Source organism: Sinocyclocheilus anshuiensis, unplaced genomic scaffold, assembly GCF_001515605.1.
Source record: "Sinocyclocheilus anshuiensis isolate Anshui unplaced genomic scaffold, SAMN03320099.WGS_v1.1 scaffold628, whole genome shotgun sequence".
Classification (NCBI taxonomy): domain Eukaryota; kingdom Metazoa; phylum Chordata; class Actinopteri; order Cypriniformes; family Cyprinidae; genus Sinocyclocheilus; species Sinocyclocheilus anshuiensis.
Genome location: NW_015555750.1, coordinates 508,151 through 520,113, shown reverse-complemented (window position 1 = coordinate 520,113; position 11,963 = coordinate 508,151). Strand labels below are relative to the sequence as shown.

At 36.8% G+C, this 11,963-nt stretch overlaps 1 protein-coding gene across 1 annotated transcript in view; it reads right to left on the bottom strand.

Annotated features, from left to right (window-relative positions):
- The window catches only part of LOC107673712 (neural cell adhesion molecule 2), a 239,412-nt gene that overhangs the window by 89,279 nt on the left and 138,170 nt on the right, over nt 1-11,963 (bottom strand). The window lies entirely within an intron of this gene.

Below are 11,963 nucleotides of genomic sequence, written 5' to 3'. Positions count from 1 at the left end.
CAATTTCAATATCAATAAAAAATAATACTAGCCTAAGTAAAAATAAGCTTACTGAAGACAAGTAAACAGTCACAAATTAGGCTACAACAGAACAAAGATCATAAAAACGGCTTACTTAAAAAAACTTAAAGCACTTAAAGCAGCCATATTGGTAACCAAACAGTTGCTGGGCCCTCACTACTTCCATATATGAGAAGAAAAAAAGAAAGAAAAAAAAAACACCATGCCATGTCTGTCTCTACTGGAACAAACCCATTTGACCATCATAGTTGGTTTTCACCTGCAATCTGGTCATTTAATTGTATCTATTAATTCATACGATGACACTGTTTTTATCTGCTCCATGTGCCCGGTTCACTTGCTGTTCCAGCAACTTCCACTCCATCACCAGCTTTAGTAAAATAATCTGATAGCTGGGGTCCGGGGAATTTTTGTTGTTGTTGTTTGTATTTGAAGTTTTTCGTTTTTTGAGCCCCTCTCTCTTTTAGAATTGCTGACATTTTTACTTATTGAATGTTGTTCTTTGCGCGACCATTTCCAGATTACTCCAGAACAAAGTGAAGAGAGGTGAATGCAGACATACTGGGCAGCGATCACCTGATAGATACGTGCGCATATCGTTCAAAAGTCAAATATAGAATAAATGCATTTGATTGGTAAACCAAATTCAGACTTTACATTTCAATCTCAAATGGTAATGCATGGAATTTACGGAAAAGCTCAACTAAATAACAGCGCTAATAAATGGGGGGCGTGGTGGCTTTGGCGATCGGCGCTCCAGTCAATCTACTCCACAGCCAATCACGGGCCCCCTCCTTGCTCGGGCCCTGGGGCTTCAGCCCCGCCTAGCCCTATGGTTAAAACGGCCCTGCTTGTACTGAAGTACAAGGAAAGACCTTGAGTGTATGAGGAAACAGAAACTTCTGGTTCGGTTCAGCTGTAGAGCCTCACCTGACACCTATGAAGAATAGAAGATTGAATATAAACAGGTCATGTGTTCAATGTGGGTTTGAATCCAGCCTACTTCATGCCCTGATGTCTGTACTACATCTTTTCCTCATCATGTATTGACGTCTCTCTGCTTTGTCAGTCAAAGGCAAAAATCAAACGTTTTACGCCAGCTGAGCAGTGTAAAGACTCTGAAGGAGCTGCTTCTGCATTACAGCAAGGCAGCTGATGTGGCCAAGGAAAGATATTTGAACAGAACTCGATTCTAAGAAAATCACATCCAGTGCTATCCTGTAGACCTTCTATAGCTCACCCAATTTACACATTTTCAAGTTGACAGAAATCTGTAAAAATGCTCTTTTGGAATACTTGATTCCAATCGGTCAATTACAGTATTCAGTACTTGATTATTCTGAACAATGACCGCTTATCCAGGTAATTCTGTATAACTGACCGAGTAAACCTATCTCCCAAATGACTCCTTTCATGTTTCTCTGTGTTGTCATAAAAATGCAAGTCGGAATAGCTAATTGGCACCATTTTGCATCTAAAAATGATCACAGATCACAATCTCGCCCTGTGAGACTTCGGTATTACTTTTACGTAGAAGACTTTTTGAAAGATAGCTTGAGGTGAAGAGTCTCCAGTTACAGCAAGAAAATGAAAACATCACTCAGAAGAAAAAGAAACCTCAAGAGTCAAAGAGATGGATGAAAGAGAACTTAAAATATATATTTTCACATAATGACTGGTTAACAGTCTATTATATTTCACATATTTTCCCTAGAATTATTTTAAGAGTTTTATCAGGCCAGTCCTCCATGTTGTGAAACATTCATTCAGTCACCAAACAACCCCAGTGACATAAACACGCTAGTTAATGGGCTAACGCTAGGTCTCACAGAAAAGGCGGGACAGCTATCATTTCATTAGCTGGTGCAATTGTTTTCCTCACACTGAGATTGGGTTATTATGGGCTTCCTTTTAGTATGCTGGCTATTCAATGTCAAGAACAGATTCAGATGCAAATATCAATATGGGATATTCTACCTCCGCCTCGCCTCCATTATCTCCCTTCACATTCATTTCGGTCCAAAAAGAGGGATTATTAATATACAGCTAATCTGAGTCTCCCAGTGTGAAATAAGCCCAGTCGTGCTTTTGCCAAGTTTACATGCCGATTGTGCTCCTCCGCCCCCGTGTCAAGAAGCATTTGCATAAAATCCCATTTTTTCTGATGCGCCCTAAACACGCCAAATCCATTCATTGCCGCTATTGCGATACCACGGCCTGTCGGAGGAATGTGAAAGGGAGGAGGGGAAAGGAGGAGAATGGAACCAGCTTGTCTTTTCCCAACATTTCACACCTCTACCACACCAGCCTGTTCTGTAAACACAAACAATACTCTAAGGGGAAAAATACGTTGCATGCAACTAAGAATAAGGTATGTGGGACGAGACAGAGCTTGTTTCTGTAATTTAAACAGTATAGCATGGTGTCAACAATGCTAAGGTCATGGGTTTGATTCCCAGGGAATGGATTAAACTGATAAAATACAGTATATCTTGATATGAAAACATTTTTCATAAAAGCAACTGTCAAACGCATAAATGGAGGGAAAAAAGATTTTTGCACCACGAGTGTAACGATGTAACGAAAGAAAAAAAGAAAGAAAGAAAGGAACACTTTCCAAGCAAAATTTCCAGTGAGTAAGCATGTTAAGTTTCATCCAAAACAAATGAACGTGAATCTGGCGATACTTAATTATGGTATTTGTTGTATACGTATCACAGCAGTTCGGAAATTAAATGTCTGGTGACTGGAGCTAAAAGATTAACGCTTTATCTTGTTTTAAAATGACATACCACCTACACTAAACCCTTTCTTAAACCTAACCAATAGTGTTAACAAAAGCAAACTTGCATTTGCAAACATTTTGTTTGCTTCTACAAGCCCTTTTCAAGCTCTTTTATAATTTCTCAACTTCTCATTTGCAAATCAGAGGTATCAAATTGGTCAATGGTCTATGGTCAGTGTCACTATATGACAAAAAATATATATCTGAAGATTCTTCAAAATTCTCCTTTTGTGCGCCACTGAAAATTAACAGCATACGGAACTGGAACAAAATGAGAGTGAGTGATGACAGAATTCTAATTTCTGAGTGAATTATTCCTGTGTGAGTGTGTTTGTGTGGAATCCGTGAGTCTCAAACTCGTCTGTGTGTCAGGTCTGAACGCTTCGATCATGGACTCTGGCATATCTCTGATCACCAATCAGAAATCTCTGCTGCCAGTCTCACTAAGCAAAAGCCTGAGAAAAATACGCAATCATCCTCCTCACCGCATTTGACTCTCTTGGCGTCTTTCTCGCCATGTCTATCTCTATCTTGCTCTCATTCTCTGCTTCATAAATAACACAACTAGTAACTGATCCTGTTTAAATCTGTCATTACACCAAACGGATATAAGCCATATCTCTGGTTCTTATGTGACATTTATTTGTAGACTACAGTTACAAAGAGCCAAACAACCTAGTCATAGTCACTAGTGTTACTCGCAAGTAGCTAGTTGCGCAAATTGGATTCTCCTACTGCGAAGTGCCTTGCACAAGGTTGCAATTCAGATATTTTTTGATTTCATGTCTGATATTAAAGATTAAACGTTGCATTCAGTTGTACATCTAAAATGTTGGATAAAATAATACATTCTAAAAATATATATCTCTTAATTTTCTCTGAGCACAATATCACCACTTAAAAATGAGCGAAGTAAATTTTTTTGGCATTTTTTTGCCACTCCCCTTTCTTCTAAATGTAATTATCAATTTATTCCAAGTGTCTTTTTCTTTTCCCCATTTCTCTATTCATAATGTTTCAAACTAAATATTTTCTTGGGATTGTTATTTTAAATATTAAGTTATAGTTTTTTTTTTTGTCTTCAAAATCACTTTCCATCCTGTTCATCTTTCAAATATCCCTTTAACAAACAAAATCCAGTTTATCGCATTTTTAAGAAGTTATATAATTTCTAGCATGAAAAGAATTTTTAGCAATGGATTTGATGAATTCTGTCATGTTTTATGGTATCAATTGTTTGTCTCATCTAAAACCTGTTCCACCCTGTTTGAAAAAAAGATTGGTATAATTTCATTACAATTTCAAAAGTTTATTAAAATACATATTAAATTAATTTCAAGTTGACGTCCTTATGGTGACTAACTCTCAATCCTTCTTCAAGTACGGGAAAACTTTAAATATTTTTTTCAGTCCTGCAGGGAATTCTGTTAATTTCCTTTCCACTGTGTAAATAATCAAGTTAGAATTAACAAAGTGCCTGAATTTGATGAGAGCATTTTTTTTCCCGTAAAAGTGTGCAAAACTTTTTATTGAAGATTTACTTATTTGTATTCGAAATGTTACAGAGTTACCTTTGTGTTGGCAGTGACTATCCACAAGCCAAGTATGACATAAATATGGCCTTACGCTGCATGACGAAGTGTTTGAAATAAACATTGTGATAAACAGACTCACCTCAAAGTGACAAAAATTAGATCAATGTTTCCATATTTCGTCATGTTGGCTAGTTTTTACTTTTTATAACTGCCCTATTTCTCGGCTGATGGAGATTTGTTGAGTGTGCATGCAGATTAATCACATTGAAGGAAAGCTCTCATTTGTCCTTCTGGCAGTGGCCTCATTGCATTTCTCTCTCTGGAGCAATTCTCTAAGCCTATTCGTCAGATAAATCACTGTAAATGTACAGAGATGTGCCGTTACAGCTGTTTCGTTATCTCTCTAAACAACAATTATTGCTTAAATCCCTGAACAAAACCTCTATCCAGAGGAAACAGCTTAATAAACTTTGTTCCATTCTTTAGGAAATCATGTCTGTTCCTGCTGTAAATCCACTTGATATATTGAATACAATTTCAGGTAATCTTTCAGCGAGAGACGTGTGTCAGCATTCTTCAGCACTACTTTTGTCTCCATAATAGCACTATTGTTTTGTTAACAGTGTTTACTGTCCTAAGGGAAGCCTTTATTTTTATACTATGTGCTTCAGCTGCTCTCAGTTAAAGATATACCGATACATGTACTTTACAATTAAAATAATACATAATTATGATTTTTTCCTTATTACCGTACAGTTGGGGGTCTTGGAAATTAGTTTATTTTTCCATCAGTTTAATCTCTGCTTGTGTTTAAATATTTTAATTAAATAGCCTACATGGATTTAAATAAAAGACTACTCATAAATACAGTTTTTTAAATATTTTTCTTTTGATTTAGTTCATATATTTCTAGTTTATACAAATTGTCAACCCTTTTAAAATACATATCGACTTCTCACAAAACAATTAAATTAAAAAGTACAAACCAAACCATGATAATTCTGAACTATTATACCTAGACAGAAAGAACGATATAATGATGGATGGATAGATGGATGGATGGATGGACAGATAAATGACAAGAGAGGTTCAGAGAGATGTCAAACTATGGCCAGAAAGAAGGAAAGATTTTTTCTTACATCCCAAATTTTTTTTTCACTTTCACACACACTGCTAATGACCTCTCAAGAGAAAGCAGTAACCCTTTCTCCAGAATGTAACTTAAACAAGAAGACAAATGTGCACTTGTTAGCCACCCTCTTAACCCTCATCTCAGCGGCAGAGAGCAGATAAGATGCAGGGTTATGGCAAACTCTCTCCTCAGCTTTATCAATGTTCTGCTGTGCTACTAATACAGTGCTTAACAAGAACATGTACCAAGGTTCACAAATAATAAATGATGGTTGTCACACTTTATGCATTATATATCACTGAAACCAATCACTTTGTGTTTTCATTCAAAGCTGTGAAGTCTATGATGTGCTCTGAATGCAGTTTGCCATTATGGAGTGATGGTGTGCCTCTTAAATAACTTTAAGCATTGCTTTCTTGGAGGACCAGCTTCACCAGTCACATTTTGGTGGCCTTGCTGGTCTACCACCTAGATCAACACTAAACCAGCATTAAAAACTAAACTTAAAAAAAGTAAGAAAAAAAACACTAAAGAATAAATTTAGTAAATTTGTAAGTTACAGTTTGGGGGTGGGGTTTCATTTAAAGTAAGAGGCAAATAACCTAAATGTAAAAAAGAGAAAATAAATGAATATAACATTATCATCCAATATGCTGAAAAATTACCAATAAATAAAAATCTCTGATACCAGTAAATGACATCAATAAAAAGTGTTTTTAAATATTAATTTTAAGTGAGACCAAAATAACCTAAATGTAAAAAAATGAAAAATGATCATGCAGGATTACATACTATTGTAACAATATCATCTGATACTATATACATAATAAATTACCAGTAACTAAAAAAAGTGTGCCACACACACTACACACAAGTACACTTGACAACAGGCATCTAGGGTACTGTTTTTGTGGACTCTAGTACGGTTTGCAATTTGTATGAAGGTAATTTCGCATCATTTTTGAAAGTGAGCTATCATGTTGATGCAGGCCTTTAATTTGCCTGTAGTATATTGCATTTCTTATTGTTGCTTGTCTCTTCTGAAATTACTTTCCGCAGGCAGCACAGCTCACATTCTTCGTCCATTAGTGACGTAAATGTCATGGTGTTACATTCTGGTAGTACAACCAAAGAAACAGAAACAGCTGAAAAACTGAATAATAACAATTGCAAAAAAAGTAATGCTTCCTGTTTTTGTTGCCTTTTTCTTCTTGTTACTTAGATACAGTATAGGAAAAATTCTGCTGCTAATGCTCAGTGTTATATATTGATGATACAAACATACTATGCCAAATAATAAAGTGAAATGAGACCTGTGGGGGAGGGAGGGCGTTGGAATCAAACTCTGGATCCAACCAAGCAATTGAGCCAAGAGCGAAAACACCAACGACATTTCATATCCTCTGAAGATCCTGCGGCCCATCTGGATCGCATTCACTCACTCTGGCTCTTCCATATCACCTGCAAAGCACTCCGGCTCATTCTGGATAGGGTTAAGAGTTCAACACTCAAAGGATTTTGAGAAAGCGGAGCACACTGGGAGTTTTGACCAGAGAATCCACTCCAAAAATCTCCCTGATTAGACAGCAGCTCAGTGACCCTGCCGCTCCTCTCAGAAATATGATTATTAGCGCACACTGCTCTTGCTTCATGGCCTCTCCGCAATCTCTTTCAATACCGGGGTCATGGTGACATCGAGCACAGGGAGCGTCCTGATGGGAAACATGACCTCTGTGATGCAGCAGCCCGGTCGAATCGACTCAACATGTGTATGATGAGAGCTCCCATTGTTCATGAAGTGTAAAATGGCCCAGGCCCTCTCAGGGCTCGAGGAAATGGTACTCATGCTGGCATTTAGATGGAACTGTTCAAATGGTAAGTGGGACAAGGCAGTTACTGCAGAGTACATATACCTCATAAACATCATCTCACTCACTCAGACGTATGTTTTAGAAAGTCAACTGTAGTATTCACATGAGTGATTTCAGACAGTGATTTGGTAGATTTGAAAGTTTTTAAACCAAACATTTGTTGAAAGAAGCTAAAGCTTTTTGTTGTCTGTCAGAATAATAACTCGAACCAGAGTTGTGGAAATTCAGAATAAAAAAACTGGCCTTCCACACAAAGTTTAATCGGAATTTGAATGGGAATGTCAGGAAGAGGCATTTAAAGAACTGAAATTAAACATATGTCATTCAAATGTTTGGGGTTGGTACGATTTTGTTAAACGTTTTCGAAAGAAACCTCTCATGCTCACCAAGGTTGCATTTATTTGTTAAAAAATACAGTAAAAACAGTAATATAAGCTGATTTGGTGCTCAAGAAACACTTTTTATTATTATCAGTTGAAAACTGTGTTGATTTATATTTTTTTGTGTAAACTTTGATATATTTTTCAGGATTTTTCTTTAAATAGAAAGTTCAAAAGAACAGCATTCATTCATTGTTTCATTCATTCATTCATTCATTTTTATGCACTGTAGAATTAGGATTTATTTTTATTTTTTTGTAACAATGTAAATGCCTTTACTGCGTTAACTGGTTTAATGGTTTTGTCAAGTGGACATTCAAAGTTTTCTTAACAAACTACACTTTTCTGGTTTAAATATATTACAGTCCAGCCTAAATTTCTTTGAATTTCAGTTCATTTTCATTATACTTTCTTATATTCAAATTGCAATTCTGCATCCTGTCTACTGTATCTCAATTCAAATTGCAGGAATTAAATTAACTGGATACAACCCTGGTGTTAAATGACAACTAATCTGTGCACACTGCACACTGACAGCAAAAATGACTCAAAATTCATATGCATATGAACATCAAAAAGCGATCAAGAAAATCTTGTGTACCAAAGTTCAAGCTTGATAAACTCTGACCTAAGACAATATAATACAACAAACTTGCTGCATACAAACAACCTGCATGGCTTGCAGTACTCCATGAACGTGGAGTAGACTAGTGGCTCCCAACCACATTCCTGGAGCCCCACCAACACTTCACATTTTGCATGTCTCCTTTGTCTGACACCCATTTCAGATCTTAAAAGTCTGTACCAGTGAGCCGATGACCTGACTCAGGTGAGTTTAATTAAGGAGACATGCAAAATGATCAGAGTTGGCATCATACAGTATCATACCCCAACATCATATCCTGTTGCTTATATTCATAGCCTGTTCCGAAGTAATTTGTGACTCCAGCTTAACTCTCTGGCAAGTGAAGTGTAGCCGCCTGGCAATACAATGAATATTAACCAATGAATGTCTTACCATGTGATATATCATTTGGCTCAGACTGCGACGGTTCATTAAACACATGATTGGTTATAGCTTGAAGTTTATTTAATTTGCTGGCTTTAGCGAGATTAATATAAATATCAGGCTAGAATCAGCGAAGCAATAAGCGAGATAAATCTTAGCACCTTTGAATTAAAAAAAAAGAAACAGAGAGAATTCAATTAGCTTATATTCAGCTAACCAATTTAGTTACAAAAAAAACTATACTGTGCCACTGTACACGATGTACTGTAATCTCTAGACAAATTGGAACACTTAAATAATATCTTTAAAATTTATTTTAAAAAACACTGTATGCATGCAAAATACATGTATTTGCATGAATTTTCCTGAACTGCAAAATGATGAGCATTTAGGATATGCTTATGTAAAAGATTGTTAACATGTACAGCAGGATGCATGATTATGGTATGATTGTCATGTTGGCTTGCTATTCTTGCCCTCCAGGGGGGTTATTTATTGTTCCAGAATGCAATCTATTTATCACAGAGGAAAAGAGCGATAAGGCCGCATGCATGCATGTTATCCACGTACACTAAAGCATGACAAGATGGGACTGTAAAATGAGAGTTTATTTGTAATTTTGCAGGTGGTTATGCCGATATAAACCCTTTGTCCAACCTGAAAACCATAATTTGAACCATAAAACATCAGCAATTTTGAACTACCTCTTTGTCGCCAGGGAAAGCCGTTTTGGAAAAGTCAGCGCTTTTCACACATCCACTAGAAGCTTGAGAAAAAGACAGGTGGTTTAATGTGCTTCCTATAAAAAACATTAATACTCAGAGTTATAACGTCTATAATGCCAAAATGCAAAACAACAATTTTCTCATTAAACGGTACCCTGTCTTTGGCTAGCTTTTCCTAAGATTTTATGTACTTAGACAAATTAAAGCCCCTAGATATGAATTAATGCATTTAATTTCCCCCTCGTTGAAGCCACTGCCTTAATGGAGAAAATAAATTGAAAAAGCGATAAATTGAAACTTATCCTAAATGGCATAAAGTAGCCCATCATGCAGTGTGCAAACGTATTTTGCATAAACAGAGGTTTTTATCATCACAATGAGAATCGTTGATCAAGTTATGAATATTTCCTCTTAAACTAGTTCATATTCTACACAAATCATGTTTATCTGTCAGTAAAGCATAGAGTACAGTGGGTATACACAAAACAAAATTGTTTGTACCATGCAAATCAATATTTAATTTCAGTGGTAGACCGAACGCTTTGTCTTGATAGGGGAATCGGGACTAAAATATCCTATTCTAACATATCCCAAGTGATATTATTTTATTTGGGCTCGAGACTGAAAGAAACTGTACATCAGCAGTTTTCGAAATCTCAAACTTATTATTAGGTAGGCACTAAAAAAGTACACTAATAAAAAGGCCATAAGCAAGAAAACGAAAAGTGTTATGCAGTGGGAATTGTGGGCAAAAGGCAGAGCAGTAGTAAGAAAGGTGGGAAAGAAGAGTGTGAGAGAAAGAGAGAGACCTCCAGTGGAGGTGTGACAGCAGACAGACAGGTTGATGGAGATTAGGCTGTCAGAGAGGCAGTCCGTCAGTGTAGCGTCACACACACACCTCACTGCTTCCAGACAGCTACACGTCTGCCCGTATGGGCCGCAATAACGGAACACTGTAATTTCCCTCTGCTTTCCCTTTTCCTCCAGGCAATTAAGCATCAAGGGCTTCCCATTTCTGCTGGGTTCCTATTTCTTTCTCTCTGTGCCTGCATCAAGACCATTTCCATTCAGACTGGTCTGCTTTGATGACATTAGCATTAGCATAGAAAATTAAATGTTTACCTGTAGGGGTAAACTCTGTTTTTTTTGTTTCTTCTGGTGACAAACAAGATCCAATTTGTTTACCGCCACTTTGAAATGGATGCTCTAGTATTTGCTCAAATTATGGCATTCAGTTTTCGCCATTCTAGAATTGTGGTATGAATTACCCATGAGGTGGCACAAGTCTAATTCTTCTAATTCTTTATTTGGCACATTTGATTGCTAACACATTTGTTATAAGAACGTTTACTATTATTCTTACACAAAGCTTGCATCTCCAATCTAAAAGTCAAATTAAGATGGCATCACTGACATTACACAGCTCATACTGTATGTAACAATTATAATTACAAAATTACTAAAATATTTAAACATTGTAAAATAAATAATATATATATATGTACGAGACTTGCTACTGCCAATACATCCACAACATGCTGCTGTGAGCAAGTAAGAAATACTGCTGCTGCACATATAACATATGAAATAACCCCCATATAGCATACATGAATCACCCCGTAGCAGATCTACAGGTGGAGCTGGGGAAGGCGAAGGGTTTCTGAAGCGCGCTGCAACTGCTACAGCAAGCACTAGCCAAGTATTTGAATGTTGAGCAGTGAGCTCATTGACTGCTGATACAGAACGAATCAGCTGCGCCATGTGATGATGTCTATGTCAGATTGAGTTTGAACTATCAGACTGCACCATCTAGTGTTTCCTGACAGAACTTTGGATACATATGTGCACTTCTTTCATTAATAATTAATTATGGCCACTGAATTGTTTTACCACCCAAATTCAATAAATATTATGCAAATCTGCTAATGTCACCAATACATCCAAAATTTAGCGCTAAAGGCAACACACATGCCGCAGTTTTCCATCTTGCAGGCTGTTTATGAAAGGTTCAGTAGGCACCTCAACTGACTTATTAAAATGTTAAAAAACACATAGCTACACTGCCCATTTATAACGTTCTTCCACGTCATGTCATGAATTGCTGTTGCCATGATCACTATAAAATGTACACAAACATCACTTTGAAATAAACTTCTGTTTACCGCCTGCTTTCTGCGCTACTAGTGTCACCTAGCGGAACTACCAAAAAAGCAACCTTTGCAAACATCCCTTTCACACATCATGCCTCCCTCAACTCAACAATTATGAACACAGCTCCTACAGGCCTAAAAAAATGTGAAGGCATGTCTCAATAAAAGGTTCAACACCTTAAGAATACTTTATCTTGAAGTTTAGCCTATCTTTTGAAAGAAACAAGTTTGTCGTATCGATTGACCCAAACATTCCATCATTGATTGCTATCAGGATGTAAAGAGACTTTCAACCAGCATAAGAAAAATTTTTTTTGAACCAAATCACCTACCCTGCCTTGCTGTGAGATCGGAA